General features: G+C 36.0%; 1 long non-coding RNA gene across 1 annotated transcript in view; it reads right to left on the bottom strand.

Annotated features, from left to right (window-relative positions):
• Positions 1 to 20,147, bottom strand: part of LOC126639734 (uncharacterized) — a 73,116-nt gene that overhangs the window by 9,445 nt on the left and 43,524 nt on the right. The window contains exon 4 of the long non-coding RNA XR_007628876.1: positions 13,547 to 13,675. This is a non-coding gene — a long non-coding RNA (uncharacterized LOC126639734). The remainder of the gene's footprint in view (positions 1 to 13,546; positions 13,676 to 20,147) is intronic.

The raw sequence follows: 20,147 nt of genomic DNA, 5'->3' as shown, positions 1-20,147 counted from the left end.
GAACTTACAGATATGTAGGAAAGTATGATTCATCCAACACAACACACTTCAACTACCAAAATCATTTACCAAAAACTTTAAAGAAAATAAGATTGACAAAGAATAAGACAAGCTATCTGAAGCAACTGAAAGAAATAGATTTCTGATTGGGCCTTTCTGTCCTCCCTTTCTTCTTAAAAGAAGATTTTGTAAGAGCAAAGAAGGCATCAAAAAAATGAGCAAAACATAATGTGTTACCTACAAAAGAAGAGGTCTCTAGAGCTTTCTGAAAAGCAACAACTGTGGGAAATGGTAGTGCTGTATGAAGTCTTGAAAGTGAGTAATGTGTCTGAAGAGAAAGCATTTGAAAAGTTTAAACAAGTCAAGTATTTCTTTGCATAATGCATTAGCAGAGGTCATTAGGAATTGCAGATGTCAAAATATTAGATGGGATTAAAAAGGAGCTAATAAATTAACAAAAGAAAAAAGCTAATAATACTGCAAATTCTGACTTCCAGTCAATGGATTGTCAGAATTTAGGAAAAGATAACAGATAACGTAATAGCACATGCATACCTTGCATATATTTAACATTTCAGCATCTCTAGTATTACTAGAGCAAAGACAGGCAGTTGCATTCAAAACACTATAAAATACTGAAAGCAATCAGAAAGCCACCCGAAATATTCAGAAGTGAAGTTGACATATTACAGTCATCTAATAAAAATTAATAGAAGAGTCAACAACCACCGATCCTTCTATTACCATTAGCTGAGGGAAATGTAGCTATACTCAGTTGTGATGTTCTAGATAAAACAGTAAGTATAGGAAAATAATAGTTGGCATCTTCCCGTGGTCTATTGACTTATGTGTTCCTGTGCTTTTTGATTCTTCTCTTCCAGTGACTGTAAAGGGGTTTAATTTCCAGAAGAAGCTGAATGTAATTCTGAGATTTGCCTTTGAGTCTGGCCACTGAACTCAGCAGCTTCTGAAAAGTTATGCTTCTCAGTTTTATTGTAAAATAGGGAAAAAGAAATAACATTTCCTCAGCTTGTTATCATGTTTTATGCCGTACTTCTAGAAACTTTCACACTTCTCAGACTAAAACAAACCCTATCTTGCAGGAACTGCTCATAACTTCACCAAAATACACACCTAATGAACTGCCTACGCACTCAAAAGAGTAAATAATGCACCCTGAATATCAAATACTCAGGAACTTGTTCTAAAAATTTGTATTAAATAATTTCTGAAAGCTATTCACTGGGAAATTTATGAACAAATAATTTTCAGAGGGACTGTAGTAAACAGTTCTGCATTTGATTTTACTTTGTGTTAAGTCCTCTTGAGGGCAGGTTGAGAGGTAAGACATGACTAATACAAATCACAGTATCAGCGTGGTCATGTTTTTTGAGTAGATGAACAGGATATGACTAGAAGAACCTGAACAATCTACAGGTCAAATACATTATTTGCTCCCAGCCAGGTTGCAATGTACCCAACCAACAGTATTCAGTTACAGAACAGTTTTCATAAATAGGGCTAATCAGTATATGGTATTGGCCTTCTTCTAGATATTTTTTAGCTTTTTATTTTAAAAATTATCCCTCCAAAACAGAAATTCTGTGTTTTCTTTTTCTGCTCTGTATTTTGTTTAAGCATAATTTGGAAAATCTTTAGAAGGCAGATACTGTCCACATGCAATGCTCCAGTCAAAACTAATTTTCAAAAAAACAATATGATGTAATCTTTCAACTGGCCTTGCTTACAGAGCCTTCCCTTGAAGGTATCAGGCAAAATTAGATTCCCAAATATCATACATAGTAGGAACATCAGTGTCAGTTTCCCATATTGCAAAATAAGCCAAACAAAATTCTCAGGGAAAGGAACTCAAAGCCTCTAATATAAAAGATCTGCCAAGGATGTCTGCCAAAAGACCAGATGCCCTGGCTGGGAAACAGATATAATTTACAGTACTTGCCAGTGTTTTCTGGCTTATTTTTTTTTCCACCCGATGGTGAAGAGTGAGATTTTAAATATTTGCTTTTTTAAGAACAGAAACTTAAAATAATTATAAAAATATTTAGAACACAATGTTTTCTTAGTAGAAAAACCTTAATAGAAATGTATTTTAAGATTCCTGTCAGCGGAAAAATACTTGGATGAAAATGTTTTGCTAGAAACACTAAACATTCCCAGCAAATTAGCTTTACTGTACAGTTAAAATTGTAACAATTGGCAAATCCTGTGTGATTTATATACACAAATGTCATAAGGACAAAGATGTTCATGTTTTCAAAGTAGTGACCTTTTGGTCAAACCCTTTATGAAACATCAAAAAGTATGCTTATTTGGCTTTTATACACGAACACTCCCTGTATTCTCTAATCCTGGCTCTTGATTTAAAACAAAAAAAATCATTACTTGAATATAATCCTTGCAAGGCATAATGATTAAATGTAGGGCAGAATCCTATTATGTTTAATTTTCCTCATTCAAAAGTTTCTCTGAGAGGAGTTCTGTGTAGACATATGCTATGCACAATTCTATCATAGGGAAAATTATTTTACAGGAAAATGTGCCTGCATAAAGATTGCAGAAACCAATAGTATAAACAGAGTATGCATTTCCTTTTATTCAAATTTCTGACACTGCAAATCAAATGCTATTCAAATTAAGAGCAAAGATTATTAGAGTAGGCATGTAAATAGAAATTTTTCAGTATGTCCAATGTGATAAATTCATCCCATTGATTTATCAGAGAATACAATTTCATAGGCAACCCAGTTAACATTGCCATAACAACACAATAGAATAACTCATACCATAAAGTCAAATGTAATAAATTAGAAACAAACCCTTCAAGTATTTGGAAGTTCTGTGTTTGGCATATTTTCTCCTGAAGTGCAATTAAAAACAGTAATTTGCCTGTTAAACTCAGTAAAGATATTTCGCCTTAAGGAGAGGTCATGCAATTTCTAATCCAGAAAAAAATGCCTGAAATAGTTTCATCCTTAGTGCATTCTTTAAAATTATCAAGAAATAAATAAGTGATTCATACTCAGTAGAAAAAAAGCTACCTCATGTAAATTGCTTCTCATCCCTGGAAAAGCATAAGATCCTTCTCATTTTAGAATGCCTGAGAAACAGGAGTAGTTAATTAAGGAGAAATAAAACCAATTCCAGTGGAACTGCCAAGAACATGATAAACTGCTAGTCCAGAAAAAGTTTGTACAGGCTGTCTTTTCTTAAAGTAAGTTCAGTAAATTACTGAAACATTTTTGATACCCCATGTATGTGAGCTTATGGGATATAGTACACCTAAGTTTCCCTTAAAATTCCATATCCATTGTATGCATTGTATGGGACGAAAGAGTGTAACTGGAGTGGGAGTGTCTCATCACCTTGCTGCCTACAAGGAAGCACGGCTTTAGCCTCCTCAAAATCACTTTGCAACATAAAAACACATGCTGTTACACTTCTGCCCTTAATCTAGCTCATTTCTTTCTTACATACAGTAATTAATGCATAGCACCTATTCCAGGAGCCTTTGGCCTGTCACCAAGAGTGTGCTGGCTTTCACCCCATTCAGACTTTTAAAGGGGTTTTCCTCCATTTCGGAGCCAGCAGGCACAACACAGTGCTTCGCCTGCCTCAGGCCTATATGTCTTACTAGACAGCAGGACCTCTAGCAGAGGGTTTTCAGTCTCTGTACACTGTTGGCAGATGTGCATCTCACCAATCTCAGGGTAAATACTCAGGCAAATCTCTCTGACATATGTCTGAGGCTTTTAGGTACCAGGCAGCCTCTGTGCATAATCTACGTATGCCTGAGTGGTGTCCCGTGCTTTCCCTGATTTCTTTATCAGCACCCCTTCATCTTGAAGAGAAGCAGGAGCTGTAACAAAATAGTCGATAACATCTCTAAGTGACCAAAATTTTGTGCTCAGTTGGAGATTCAGCCTGAATAAATTCCCTTAGGTATCTTTTGAAGAACAGCAGTTAGCAAGATGTAACCTCTTGCAATTATTTTTTTTATTTCAGTAATTATAGACATTTTTCTTGATCATAAAGTGACTACTAAATTAATAAACCCTTTGAAGAAAACAAGCTCTTATGAATAATAGCACAGTTCAGTATTTATGAAGAGTGGATCTTCTGAAAGTAAAGAAATATGATAATCAGTAAAAACATCTGTCATCACTCAACCACTAATGAGTTATGAATTTTTTAAGAATGAGAATATTCTTTTAAATTGAAAGACATCCACACTATACACAAAAGCAAATTAACCAGGAATTGAATGAGGAAGTCTTACTGTTAAATTCTGGGTGACAGAAAAAAGCCTAAGCTTCAAGTTTACAAGTAAAGAATGTTCCCTATCTAAAGACATGTTCCAGGGCAAAGGACTGCAAGATAACTGTTACTGATGAGAGGAAGAAAACCTTTTAGTCATCTGATTACACTAGAAAAGCCCACAAAATTTAAATGGGAAAACCAACAAAGTGACTAAGACTAAGAAACTAATTTTGCAGGTCCCAAAAACATCATTGTATCATGACTGAAAGATCACATCACAGTCTACTATTTATATATAATTCCTCTTGCATTTTTTAATAGACAGATATCTAGTAGAAATTTTACAATCTTTATTCCAAAATGTTGTTCTCTCAGTCCACGTTTCAAACACTGAAGAATTTTCCTTTTCTTTTTAAAGAAAGAGAAGAGTTCACAAATATCTAAAATTGCAGCCTCAAATACTCTCTCTGATTTCTAAGGTAAACTTTTGGCTGTAGTAATCAGGGAATTGTCTGTTAGAGGCATCTATACTAATAAAATGAGCATGCCAAGCAATGCCACTCTTGGTCACTGAGGTTGAAACACGCCCTGAGTCCATATGACTTAATCTAAGAAGTCCTTCAAAACAGCTTAATTTCAGGCAGGTTTTTTTTATGGATTTGCCTCATGCAGTTCCAATTTCCATAGAAAAATTCTAGTTGAAATAAATTGAAGTAATAACATGGACTATTTCAGCAATTTTTCTGTACAAGAAATGTAGTTTCTGCACTGGAAGACATTTCTTGACATGGTTTGCTTTTCTGGTCTGGATGAAGCCCATCAGTCTGTGATCCATGACGTCACTTTGCCATCTGTTTGTTCTTTTTAAATTGGACAAAGTGAAGTGGTTTATCAGGGCAACCCATCATGTTCAAGCAGCTTTAAATTTACTCTTCTATCATACTAATTTTGAGGAGGTTCTCTGATTCAGACAAAGGGAAGGTCATGGCTTTTGACGTCTAACCACTTCTACCAATATTTTTTCATCATTTGTTTTTCACTGATAGAAGACTGTGGAAATCTTTCAGTGCTGTGCATTGCATGTTTGGTGCTTTACAGCTAGTCACCCCCCTGATAAAGACACTTGCCTTCTGCAAACTGGAATGAGTAGATAAAAGATAACCCCCATTTTGATTTTAGGGGTTAATCCGCTCACTTTGGGTGTTGACAGGCTTCAGAACTTTCCCTGCATTCAGCCCCTTTGCCATGAACAGTTTCATTCTCCAGCTTAGAGCATGCCTTATGGATTTTGGACTTTCAGGAGAGAACAGCAAAAACTCATATACTTCAAAGGTCTTGACTGACTGAAGGTGTTCAGGTTCCTTGCCTTTTCTAGGTGGGAGTAATTCAGGGAAAGATCAAAGGTAGACTTCGAACTGCTAAACAAAAATTTCTTCTGGAAGAAACCTTAATGTCCACTGAAGCAAAAAACTCCATTTAGTCTCAGTGTTGAGTTTGAAATAAAGATTTTCTTACTAGGTCAATAGCCCCACATCTGAACTTTGCTAGTTTTACACTATTAGTTTCTTTTTTTCTTTTGGTGTCACAAAATTAATCACTTAACTCCTGGGGCTCAGCATGGAAACTCGGTGCTGCACAGGCGTCAGCAGGAAGAGGGACTTACCAGTCCCCCAACCACATAACGCTTCTGCACCAACACCCCAGTAAACGACCTGAAGTGCAGTTCATTATGAACTATGGGGCATCTTGATTTTGATAGTGGCTCTCTAGGAGGAAAATGAGCTGAAGGAATGCTGTGTAGGACTAACTTTTTTATACTTACTTAGATATTTTTGAGAAATTTTTAATGCGACAGGTTTTAACACTAGTAAGTGTTTAGGTTCATCATAACTTTCCTCATCAAAAATAAGAATAAATTGAAAATCCCAATTAATTTATTTCAAGTTGCTTTCAAATTGTGTACTGGATGAATTGATAAATTTTTCATCAAATAAATTCCACCACCTTAATTATTTTCAGCATAATTTTTACTAGAAGGTTCCCTTTGAGTATAAACTGTTTCTGTTAATTGTCTTCATTAGCACAGCAGCATTTCAGCTGCAAAACTTTTACTTGTCAATATGTAGCATAGAAAGATTTAATAAGCTGCTTGCAATTTCATTGGAGTTGGGGCAATTAATTGCATCTAATAATCAACATTTCATAAATGAAAAAATAATCTAAGTATTTCATAATGTGTCAATAATGTAAAGAAATCATTCAACATTGCACTAAGAAAAGAATTTCTTGAAATGTTTTATTTAACTGATTACAGCAATAGTGTAAACATTAAAACCTATGGGTTTTCAGAGTATAGCATGACAATATTACAGGTTGTGTAGACATTTTCATTGTTCAACTTACTGTAAGAAGATTGCTGTCATAAGGGCCAGGATTTAATGATGCCAGCTGGTTATATGGCAGAGACCACAGTAAAAAGTCAATCTCATTCTTAGTGACTGCAAAACTTCTTTGGCAAGAAAAATATCTGATGTCTTCCAGATAGCAGAATACAACACACAGTCTGCTTGCCCCAGACTGTTGATTTACAAGACAATAATTGAATGACATAGCAGCCTTACATTCTGCAACAGCACTTCCTGCTATTTCACTTTACTCTGTGAAGAATGGAAGTTAAAGAGCTGTAATGAGCCAAGCTTCAGAATTACAGGCTGTATCTCGTTTTTTATCAAAATAAAAATATGCAGTTTTCATTAGTCCTGACAGGAACACAATGGTTTTCCTTCTATACACTGTAAATAATACACTCAGTGAAGATCTGAAAAATATCTGCTACTTAGGAGTTTGAAAACTGCTCCATATGGTACCCTGAGATTCAACTGCTGTATTTGGTGCCTTGCATGTCTTTTGCATGCATTTGTGGAATATATAGGGCATTTAAAAAGTTGATCCTTCAAAGGTACACCCATGCAGCTGCCTTTGTAGATCTCAAGCCGATGAGAATAACTACTCTGTGCTTAAAGTGTGACTGTACACACATTTTAGATTGACATTTTTGTACAGATTTTAAAATCTTGCTATATTATTTGGAATATATTAAGCAGAGCTCATGTGAGTGAAGTTGCTTTAGTTTAGCCTTAAGAAAAATGTTTTGCCTTTTAACTATTATACCTAGAAACAGACACTTTGATGAAGCCAGAAATATTTAAGTATGTGCAATTGATTTTAAAGGACCTTTTTTTCTTAGCAGAAAACTGTCTTAATACTAGTCATCAGCACCTGGATCCTGAAACCTTTCAGAAGATTCCAATGTATTAATGTTCACAGACAGTTTACCTACACTTCATCTTGGTATTTTTCAAACTGCATACATCATTTCCATGGAACTAATGTTTATATTAGAAATCTCCACCAAAAAACCACAAAAAATCTGCCAGATCATGGGATGAACTTGTTCCTTCACAACTTACCTTTACAAAATAGATAATTCCTATACATGCCCTGGAGATTCAGCTTAACCTACTGAAAACAGAGCAAAGGAAGATAAGAGCAAATGTTGAAATCCAAAAATGGCAGGCTCTATCAGATTCAGTTGGACACATTTTCTGCATCATGTGGTGGGGAGAAAGAATACCACTAGGTATGTTTTACGTGTGAAAATTGCAAAGAGAGGAAGGCAGGCTTAAAATGGTTTATGCTGTCAGAGGAGTACAAATAACAAGAAGAGGGGAGCACTGCAGAGTGAAACACCTCTTGATGGAAGCAGAGATCAGAGATGAAAGTCATAATAGCAAATATATATAGCATAGTAGCAAATTGCAGGATATAGATTGCTTGAATTTCTAGGCCTCAAAATCACTACTTACAATAAAGGAAAGGAACATGTCAGGCTGGTGTCTTTTGGAGGCTTGGACTTAAAAGAAGTACTCTTCTCTGTGGATATGGAAAGCAGGACTCTATGCATGCTTGATCTATCTTTTAGAGAGAAAGGGGGATTCTATGGAATAATTAATAAAACTATTAAGAAAGCAAGGTGTTGCTCAACATAGTTTAGGTTTGTATCTCCAGTGTTCCTGACTCTGTATTCATACTTATAATCCAAAAACTAGAATACAATTTTATGGGAAGTTTTGTCTATCTAGTGTTGGAGGGAAAGCAATTTGAAAAGAACCTATTTAGAGTCATCTTTCTCTTGCAGGTAACAAATAATCCAAATAAAACCACATGAATAAGCTGGAATAACTGAATAAACCCAACCCCAAGGTCCTCTGGTGGATCCAGAAAAGTAACATGATCTCTAGACTCCACTGGAGTAGGTGATGCCAGTCATTATGATTTTCAGTCATTTAAAATACTCCTGCATAATCATAATGTTTTCAAGCAATCTGGGGCAGGAATTTTCTCTACTCGATGCTCTGTGGGCTTAAAGTAGTGACATTTCAGTGGTGAAAAGCAGTTCAGGCATTTTTATTTACATTATATTTATGTGGATACAAAACGAATCATGAAAAAGAATCAGAGAACTTATTTTCTTTCTTCACAGAAGAATGGATATCTGTAATTTGCCTTAAAGCCTCATTGGAGAGCTTCAGCAGAGAGATGCTCTTTCAGAAAGAAGCTAACAGCTTATACCAAATGTGCCGGCACAAAAGTGGTGCTGGCAGTGGTGGGGGCTGTTCTCCCAAAGAGCACTGTGCCAAAGCTTCTCTGCACTAGGTTTGGTGAAACACATTTTCTCAGATGCTCACTTAGTATGATCCTCCTACTTCTGTAGAAGTATATGAAAAATGGTTTTAGTTTCCTGCCCAGCCTTGGCTCAGAACAGGTTGAGACAACCTGGACTTCCGAGCACAGAGAGCAAGGACCGAAAGCTGTCTTTTCAGCACAGGGTTCTAGTTGAAAGAAAGTACGTGGTGTGCACTTTACATTAAGTGCTTCTTTTGATCTGGAGAGAGACATTTTGACACAGCCTGCTTTTGGGAACTCATTGCAAATTCAACGTATTTAATGGTGTCAGAAAATGATCTATTCAAACCTCTAGTCAAGCTTCTGTCATTCTACTTTGACCTGTTTCATTCAGATTAAATTTTTGAACACATAATTCCAGGAGAGCAGAAAAGTATAATAAATGCTTCTCAGTATATGGCATCTTGTTCAGCATCATTATGCTGTATACTGTTTTTTTGGTTTTTTTTCATGATGAATTTTATGTGTCTTATTTCTTTGTGGTATGACTTAAATTAAAATAAAAGACAATATTAGAAAGAAAAACCATATTAACTCTTTTGACAGCATCTAAGATCTCTGATTTACCCAAATATTTTATCAGAGCATTGAAAAGGGTCCATTTTTGGTTCTTCACAATGCTGAAGTCCTAACCTGTTCTAATTATAGAACTTGGCATGTGCCAGCCAACACATACTATTAATATTTATTTAGGTACTTATCTGTGTTTATTTTCCTTTACTTCACCTATTTCTTTACTTTTAAAGATCTGCCCATTGCCTAGCCCTAGCAGCCATGGATCTGATTCTCTTAAAATACTTTCTTGCCTCTGACATTTTTCGTGACCTTGTCTAGTTACTTATCCAGTAAATTCTTTGTTTAAAAATCTTAAAAACTGCTGTAGCAACTTACCACAGTGAGTTAACACGTTGTTTGTAAGGAGTATTAGACTTCCATACTTAATAGACACTGTTTAAGTGCTATCACTGTCTGTGCAGAACAGCCCTTTGAGGGAGTTTTTTCAGACTTTGGAAGTATCATGTATGTAAATAATACCTATGAAATAACCCTAACATGTTAAAAAGATAACTTAGCATTTAAAACTGTAAAATTTTTATTTATTCTGTGTTATTCCTTTTGTCTTTGTTCATTTTCCCAAATTTTTGTCCACTGAAGTTGCATAACTGACATACCTTGAAATGTCTGTTGGAAGAAAGACTTGAAACACTAAAAAATCTGGAGGAGTTCTTTTTAAATTGTATACTCCGATAAGAAATTTGGATACATAAATCAGATTTGTATTCAGCAGGTTTGTAGTATGTATTACTACTTGTTTATTACAGTTTGGTTTATGAAATTTCATTTCCTTCTTAGACAATTCATGTCTCTAAGTACCTGTAAGAAGTCTTCCAGAGACCTTGAGGTACATACTTTTTCCTCACATTCTTCCTAATTTATAAGAAGCTTCAGAAAGAAATCATATAGGAACAGATTCATGTAAACTTTTATGATTGTTGAGGGTTTGACTCCAGTATATATTTCACTTGCTGGTTTACATTTACAGGCTTTTTCTAAAGTTCTAGCATGGATACTCCTTCTCAGAACTGACACCTCTTCTGTAATTTCTCATGCTATTTTAAGCATAACAAAAACAAGGGTCCACAGGCATGTATGAAATTTGTCTTGTTTTAAACATTATCCTTCATAGAAAACTTGCCTTTCAAGTATTGGATAATGTGATTGCTGTCAGATTTGGAAGAGTGTTTGCTGGGATTTATTCTTTGTATTATGAGTACTATATTCAACAATTTAATTAAGCTTAAGTAATTTCTTTAGTTAAGAGTGTTCCCTGAATAGGGAAAAATGAGTTATAGTTGTTACAGGAAAATGTATTTGAATAAACCAAACACGTTACAAACACACTAAATGTATTAATTCCTCAAAGTTAGCACTCAGAAAATCAGATTTTAATAAGTTAGGAAATAGAGGAATAGTGAAATTGATATAATGTAATTTTGGGGAATGGTTGTGAAAAGTCATCTTACTAATATGCATATTCATTGCTAACTACATATGCAGTATATCAAATGCATCACTCACAGTAACCTCAAGATGCTATAGCCTCTTGGTTGCTCTAACTTCATTAAGATAGCAGAATTGAATCCTATTTTCTTAACCTTAATGCTAATACGTCCTTCTCTTCATGTAAATGAAGTATATATTTTGATCTCCTATCTGAACTACAACTTCGCAACATCTCATCTCTGAAAACATGCAAAGTTCCTTTTATCATCTCAGACAAGTTCTCAGTTGACTTACAGCCTTGCACCCTACACCCTTTGTTTTTTATGATTCTTATCTTATTTCTTGGCTAATAGAAGTAATTCACCTATTTATTCCTTGTAAAAGATCCTGAATAAGCAATAGTTTGTCATTGCCTCCATTTTCATCAAGTCTTCTAGAGAAAAGCAACCAAATGATTCCTTCACAAACAATACTTTATCACAGATCTCAATTTGTAGTGATACACACATGCTGTATGAAAATTAAGATAAAAAAAGAAAGGTTTCTGAAGAAAGAATGCTGACACTTTATCTTTCCATTCGTCAATATATGCTCATTTCATCACAAAATACATTTAAATATATTTATATTGTTACACTACCATTATATTGATTCTAAGTGATGAAACTCGTTTATATTTTCAAAGGGATTTATGTCATTAGAGTCACTCATTTCAGTTGGGAAACTGTTCTCACCTACTTTAAAAATGACATTTGGGTGACATTTAAAGTTATTGAGTCAATAGAGCAGACTTCTTTTTTGTTTTCCCGAGAATGGAAGTTCAAAAACACCTGGGGGGGTGGTGGGGGTGGGGGTGTGGACAGGGGAAAGAGGAAAAGGAGGAATAGACTTTGTCCAGTTCGGTTGCAAAAATTCTACTGATAAGGCTTAATTACTAATCCTAACCAGATACAACAGGGTATTACTGTCACACTATCACCAACAAATTTGAATGCCAACACTTTAAAGCACTTTTAGTTTAATCTGCTCAGGTTACCTGACATAACACCCAATGCACTTTTTAATGGAATTGAGAGAGGAAATATTTGCTAGGTAGGAGGTAAGTGGCACAACACTTCCATAGGCACAGTCCTAAAAGGTCAGGTTTTAGCATATATGACCTTCTGTGGAATTATATCCTAGCTAGCTGCCTTCTGGATGCCCAGGTCCACGCTTCCAAAAGCGTCTGCTTAACACTTAAGTCTTCACTTGTTCAATTATTTGAACAATGACACTCATCTTTTTTCACACACTCAACCACCCATTGCCTTCTTTCTGTGATTATAGCCCCACTGGGACTCTTGCAGCACACTAGGCTGGGTGAAACCTCACTGAGCAGGGCTCTTCTTCCTGCACTACTGTCCATGAGACCTATGACACTGGAGGTCTACTTCATTCCGTCTCCTGGGAAGGACCAAAAACTGTAACTCCAGCTTCCTCAGGATTGTTTCAACCACTGGATGTACTGGGATTGTAATGCATCTTTTCTTGTAATTGAATCATTTGAATCTGTTCATAAAGTACAAATCTTCAGTCCACTTCCCTCCCATTCTTTGGAGGGGAGGGCCTCACTCCAGTTAAAAAGCTCAAGAGATGCAACACCAGTATCAAACCTGTCTTAATCTTCTTCAACGAGAAAGAACAAAGCAAATGCGTACAGAGCACTAAATTAGGATGTCACTGCACATTGAATGAAAATCATGCCAGTGTCACTTGGAATGCCGGTCTCTTAAAGGACTTGTTAACAAACTGTTCTTCTAACCACAAATTCCAAATCCAGCTACAGCTTAAGAGAGGAGACTTTCTCATTTCGTTTTTTTCTCTATCCCCCTACTTCTTGAGTTTTTTTGGGCCACAATGCTAGTATTTTCTAGGTTGACATTCTCTTATTTTAGTGTTGAAGAAATGCTCTCTCTTCCACTTTACAATACAGTTTCTTCAGCAGACTTATCTTTTTAGCAGCAACTATGTAGTTGTTGCTAAAAAGATAAGTCTGCTGAAGAAGCATTATTGAGATTCAAAAGAATGAGGAACTGCATGCTTACTTTTGTTTTCCACTTCTATTAAATGCTGGGAATGTCAAGCCGTGGATAGGAAAATATGTTATCATTTACACAGCTTGGTTTTCCTGCATTTAAGTGGACATCGTGTTTGACATATCTTCAGACGCTACTTTCAGTTATTTTATATTTTAATGCACATTTAAAATTTATAATATTTATTAAGTTTATTGCCCTAAGAAATGGATCATTGTATCTACAGGTTAAGTTGCTAAGCAAAATAATTTCTCTTGCTGTTGGACTCCAATTATAAAATAGATATGCATACAAAATGTGTTATAGATACGACGACCGAGATTATGGCACAGGTGGGAGGGAGATAGAACTCAGCATATATAAAATCCACTCTGAATTCTCTGAGATTACTAAAACAGAAACAATGAATAAAGTACCCTCAAAGTTAGTACCAAGATACTTACCATCCTCTCAGTCACAACTATCTCAATATCCTCAATGTCATCTCCAGTCCCCACCATCGATCATTTGGACACTGCTCCTCCTACTTGTTTGAAACAATGAAGCAATAGATATATGGCAGTAATTATAGTCTAAAAAGTGAACAACAAGAGAGTTAGATGAAACACACTGGGGAAAACCGAGCTTTGAAAATTATGTGGTTACCAGAACCTTGTTATTTGCTACAGTAATTGTCTGTGTGTCGAAAGACTCTATATCAAAACAAGACTTTAATTTTCCAACAAATTGCCTGTACCCACTCTGTCATATATATGCATTCACACAGACACATTTTATATATAAATATATTTCTCTAGATTAAAACACAGAGGTTTATTTAAGCAGAAAAGAAACTGATAAGTTTTCACTTTAAAACAGTTTATTTCAGTTTTGTACAAATTGACATTTTTAAAAGGCAGAAAAATTAAAAAATTCAACCTTCCTACAATTCCACCATTTTCAAGATGCAAACTAGTAATTAGGGACCAACCCTGGGCAGGAATGAATGACAGACAATGTACACGTTAAAAGGCATTTCAAGAAATCAAAATTATCTTCAGAAACCATGACCTCCTCTCTTTCTGTGTTTTCCTTTCCTCAGAAGTGGATGAGGCCTGGATAGACTGCAGGGTAGCTGAAATCTTTGACAAATTCTGACCTAAGTAAGAAAGGCAAGAACAAAATGAGAACCAAACCTGATTCTAACTCCAAAGGCAAAGTAGGAGCCTTGTTGAATAATGAACCTTTCGGAGAATCACAGGGTTGTTAAGGTTGGAAGGGACCTCTGGGCTATTACCTAGTCACACCCACCTGCCAAGGTAGGGTCACCCAGAGCAAGATACACAGGAACATGTTCAGGTGGGTTTTGATTGTCTCCAGAGAGGGAGACTCCATGACCTCCCTGGGCAGTCTGTTCCAGTGCTCTGCCACTCTCAGTGTAAAGAAGTTTTTCCTCATGTTGAGGTGGAACTTCTTGAATTTTTGTTTATGGCCACTGCTCCTTGTTCTGTCACTGGTCACCACTGAAAATAGTCTGGCACCATCTCTTGACACCTACCTTTGAGATATTTATTTACATTACCTTTCCAAACTTCATCAAAAGAGTAACACATTTTACCGCTAAGGATCGTTGCTGCAAAATGAAGATGCCAGACTGTATGCTAAACAAAAAAAAGGTTTTAATGCCATTAATATCCCATAAATAGTGAGCAGTGGAAATTTATGAATTATTTGGGATTTAGGAACAGCTTTCTCCAACTATAACCTCATAGGTATGTCTAAGCCAATAGTGGAGCTATCTTCTTTCCACACACCAATTTCTGAAAGACAAAAGTCTTTGTACAGAAGATCGAGTTATAATCCTAATTAAAAGAATATTTATTTTTCCTGAGTTTCCCATAAAGAAATTGCAAGAAAGAAGACTGGCTTGTTGAGTTGAGTAACAAGAAATTAATGTAATTCCATGTGAGATAGAAGCAGAACAGAGCTTTAGAAATTAGGTTAACTAAATAACCTCTACCTCAGAAATTTTTAGTAGCTTCTATCCAACAGGGCATGGGACTAGGTGACCATAATCATCCAAAGGTAACCTTGAAACATTGATTTTAATTAGTGACTTAGAAAGATTCTTAATCTCAGATCTAAACCTCTTATTTATTGAAAGCCTTTTAGAGTCCTCACGTTGTACATAAAAACTACCCTCTGTTTTCACTATAGGAAACTTTTCGATATCAAAAAATATTATACTCCCTTTCTGGACTATCCATGTCTTTTGACTTTTCTTCTTGGGTCAAGCATTTTAAAACTTCTGTATTTGGCTTTGTCTCCAAACATCTCTTCTAAGCAAATTACAGAATTTACCACCATGATGTCTAGGAGGCAATGAGTGACCACGAGGAATATAAAAGTACTAAAGAAGGGGGAAACTTGAAGCCCAGAAACCGATGATTAAAGGACTGAAGGAAAGCCCCTGGATCCTGTCCAAAGGAAAAAGTCATTTTTAAACCTATCAACAAAGATATGGACTGATGACCTAACTGTGGAACATCTTGATAAATGACAGTAAAAAAAAAAAAAGCAGAGTGAGGCTACTGCCTATAGGAGTAGCTTAGTCTAGAGAAGGGAATATGAGGCATAATCAACATACAGGACTTCAGCCTGATATTTTAACAGCTAGTTGACTTCGGTAGCTACAGGAAAAAAGTGATACAAAATGTAACCATACAGTGTATAAAATCTGGCTACAAGTTCTAATAACATTGCAAGTTCTATTCTCTCTTGCTGGTGTTAGATAAGAAGAAAATTCTGGATATCTTGAACAGCCATCAGAAAGAAATGTGATCGTGGGATGTCTCATTGAAATACGTTTAGGAGCAACTGGGAAACATTAATGTCAAAGACATTGTAACTCTGCACCTGCTTGGGTTTACATAGCACACCAGCACAGTCCCTGTGGTGGGGGGCAGTTCCCTTAGGTACATCAGTCAAGTAAAGACCTAATCATTTCTACTTCAGTGGTTTAGTTCCCCCATATGTGTTATGCACCAATGCTAAGCAGTCTCCTTACTTCCTGAGCGCATTCCCTTTTTAAAATCCTGGTTTTTCACTCTTATGGGGCAGATTTTTTAATTTGTTTCTCCAGCTGTCAGAAAGACTCTTTTCCCCAACAGCAGGGGATCAATCAGCGATAAACAACATATATTTATTGGGAATATCATCTTCAGTACAAATTCATTATTTAGAAGAATATCCTGTCTGAGGGTGTTGGGAAGGTATACTCAGGTCTAGGATTGTCTTCTTGTCCTGAACAACCAAATTGCAGCCTGTCTTTATCTCTCAGGAGATCTGTGGAAGTTAATTGGAAGGTAGATTCTACTGTCCATTAACCATTCAAATATCCCTTAACCTCCTGATTATAAAGGTAAATAGCATCCTTTGTTTCCTAGGTTACTTGATTTGAAATAATGAAAAACGTATTAGATGTCTGATCTGCACATTCAGTCTTTTTACATAAAATGTAGAGTGGGTTTATGCAATAATGATAAGGTAATTAAAAAATATGGAAATAACTTTATTACAAGCTCAGTTTTTCTGAGTTGTATGGAAAAAAATGCAACAACTAGATGTATTTGGGCCCTCCAGGGTAAACATTCTGCAAAAATAATTGCTCTCTTTCAACTGCAGCTAAAACCAAGACAAGTAGTAATGTCCACAGTAATTATCAGTGGTTTAGTCATCCACAAACACCTCAGGCACTCAGAGCTTAAATTCCTAAGAAATACTTTGAAGCTCCCTTGACTTCCTGCTTCTAGTTAGAGAAGCAGCTGCTCCAACTGCTCAAACATCTTGGTAGATCCACTGATAAGTGAACAGGAGCTACTGCTGCTTCCAATGCTGGAAAAAATGATGGGGACGACTTGATCTTCCCCAAGGATAAACTTGGCAGCTATGTTTAATCACTTTCAGTTGCTTTGGAGCAAATCAGAACAGAATCTCTTCCTACCCCTATCTGAAAACACAGGGTCCTTCCCAGTCATGTCCCTGTCTGCTTTCCAGAAGACATGAGATTTAACCTGTACTGAGCTCAGTTTGAGTTCACTGACCCTTTAAACAAAGCCCAAAGTGACCCCTTAAACAAAGTTCGTGCTCTGGAGTACTGTGTATTCTTGTCTAGAGTTAAAAGTGATTCTTTGTGACAGATTAATAAAACATTTATACTAAATTGATTACACTCATCTCAGTGCCAAACACCTACCTCATACAACAGCAAAGATTATTCACACATAAAGTGCATTTCAGCTTCAGCTGCAGAACACCAGTAGGCTTGATATACAAAACATAGGATGAGAACACCCATTAATCACAGGAAAACAAGCCTTTGGGAAATCATTCATATTTGGCCATATGTCTTTTTTTTTTTTTTTCCTATTAGCTGTGACAAATCCTATACTCAAAAAAAGAACTAGTTAAATATTTTAACTGCTTCTTAACTTATTGCCTTGACAATGACTAAAGCTTAAACAGCTGATAGGATGAACCAAATCTTTACTGACAGGTTTTATATTAAGATCAAAACTTACAACAGAAACTGATGCTTTCAAGGCACTGAATAGGAAAAAATTAAAACTTTTCATTTTTAATTTTCTTGTTTTACGTGCTCACATAAATATATGACATTTACATATAAAGTGACACTCTGAAAGATCAATATAAAGATTTTTTCAGAAAGGCTATTACACAGGAAATATCGGCTTCCCACTCTGTTTTGAATCGCCTCCCAGAATAAAACTTTCTCAAACTCCTCAGCTACCACTGGTTTTAGCTGCAATCACAACAACAAACACAACACTTTTTAAAATACTGGTTAACCATTTATGGACATGATGATTTGAAATATTCAATAAATATTTTTTACACAAATTACATGTAAGTAGACCTGTGCATCTGTATGAAACTTCTTCTTTCAACTAAAGTGTGCTGTTGAAGACAGCAGCACTGACCACCTGTGATAGAACTATCTTCTGGAAACCTTGACACTGACATACTAAACAACATCAGAACCCACTTAAGCAGTAAGCCAACTGACTCCTCTACTAGAATTGAACACCAGAGTCCAGCTTTGCAAGGGCTATGTTTTTAAATTCATGGTACATAACTGGAACTTTTGTTTCTGAGTCTTGAATTACAGATCTCCAATACCTGCTTATCATATATCCAGCACTTGAAGTTAAGTTTGTCATAAGTTCTTGGATCTGGCTTCAAACGTCCACATTTTAGAGCAGAAGACTGGAGTGATAAAAGCAAGTAACAGACCTTCTCTGGGGACCTGCATCTGCCCTGTTCCTGGAAAGCCTTCCTGCTCATATCCTAGCTTTCCCATAGTGCTTCAAGCCTAATCATTGCTATATGCTGAGAGACTGAAAAAAATATGTTTCTGAAGCTGGAATCATCAGTGCTCTTTTAAAGACATTAGATTATTTAAGCAAAAGAAACTGCTAACTTTATTAATTTCTTCCATGTAAGGCTTTTGACAGATATTTGTTTGTGTAGGAGCAGAAGAAGATACAGTATGAAGATACAGATTCACTTCATACAGTAAATTAATTTTTTCCATGATGTTCAAAACAAGATATGTGGTCTGAGGCTCATGAGAAAACACAGCCTAACAAAAGAAAAGCCACTTAAAAAAAAAAAAAGCTTGAAAATTCCCAATATGGGGAAAAAAACAACCAAAAATAATCCCTGTGACAATTTTCTCTGTGAGAGGAACACATCAAAAAAAAAGAGGTTAGCTTTCTATTCTCCTGAAAGATACAGAAATCTCATCTTTGTCAGTATTATGCGCAGGAACAAGGTCACTATGGTCAGAGAAAATTGACTTCTGACGTCTCCTGAGCAGGGTGTCCTTCTGTGCACAGTTGCCAGCAGTGCATGCCAGCTGCAGATTGAGAACTTGCTGAGATCCAGCAATAATCATTAGCTATTAGTTTCTTGAGATCCTGATTTAGAAACCATTTTTGGAAAATGTTTCAGAAGTCATCCTTGATGACAACAGAAACAGCTTTTATGTTTCTGAGAATACATAGACCTTAATCTGAAATAATAAACCTTGATCTTTATCTAAGTTTAATTACATTATGCACCAAAAGTTCATACGGTTAGTTTTCATATATTTCATATATTTTTTCACTTCATGCATTCTTAAGATTTCTCCCTTAGACTATTAATATCTTAATGGACAAAAAAATGTTAATCTTTTCTCTGTCATTCATATGAACACAGTTATTTTCATGAAATCATAGAATCATAAAATGGCCTAGGTTGGAAAGGACCTTAAAGATAATTTTGTTCAAACCCTCCAGCCATGGGCAGGAACATGTTCCACTAGATGACAGAATATCTAGACCAGGTTGCTCCGACCTCCACCTAACCTGACCTAGAACACTTCCAGGGATGGGACATCCACCACTTCTTTGGACAACCTGTTCCTGTGCCTCAGTACCCTCACAGTAAATATTTTCTTCCTAATATCTGATCTAAACCTAATCTCTTTCAGTTTGAAACCGTTACTCCCTGTCCTGTCACTACTTGCTCTTATAAAAAGTCCCTCTCCAGCTTTCTTATAGGGTCCCTTCAGGTACTGGAAGACCACAGTTGGATCAACCCAAACCTTTACTTCTCCAGGTTGAACAATCCGAATTCTCTCAGCCTTTCCTCATAAGAGAGAGGCTTCATCCTTCCATCCATCTTGGTGGTCCTCCTCTGGACTCACTCCAACAGGTTGATGTCCTTCCTGTGCTGAGGACCCCAGAGCTGGATGCAACACTCCAGGTGGACCCTTTTTTTCCTAATGCAGGGTGTTAATTTTTGTTTGGTTGGTTTTTAATTTTTGTTACTTTTTAAAATGCTTCTTAAAGATGGAAAAAAGCAAATGATTGAATTATTTTCAGCAGTGTTATCAACTCTCCAACCTGGCATTAAGCAACTATGAACAAAGATTAAAATAATCTTCACATCTACCAGAAAAGTAAGTGTTTCAGTCTTGAGCGAATAAGCTCAGTCATC

This window comes from Myiozetetes cayanensis, unplaced genomic scaffold (genome assembly GCF_022539395.1).
Source record: "Myiozetetes cayanensis isolate MyiCay16 unplaced genomic scaffold, myiCay2020 scf2-11, whole genome shotgun sequence".
NCBI lineage: Eukaryota > Metazoa > Chordata > Aves > Passeriformes > Tyrannidae > Myiozetetes > Myiozetetes cayanensis.
The sequence above is the reverse complement of the archived record's forward strand: the minus strand, read 5'-3'. Positions and strand labels throughout refer to the sequence as shown.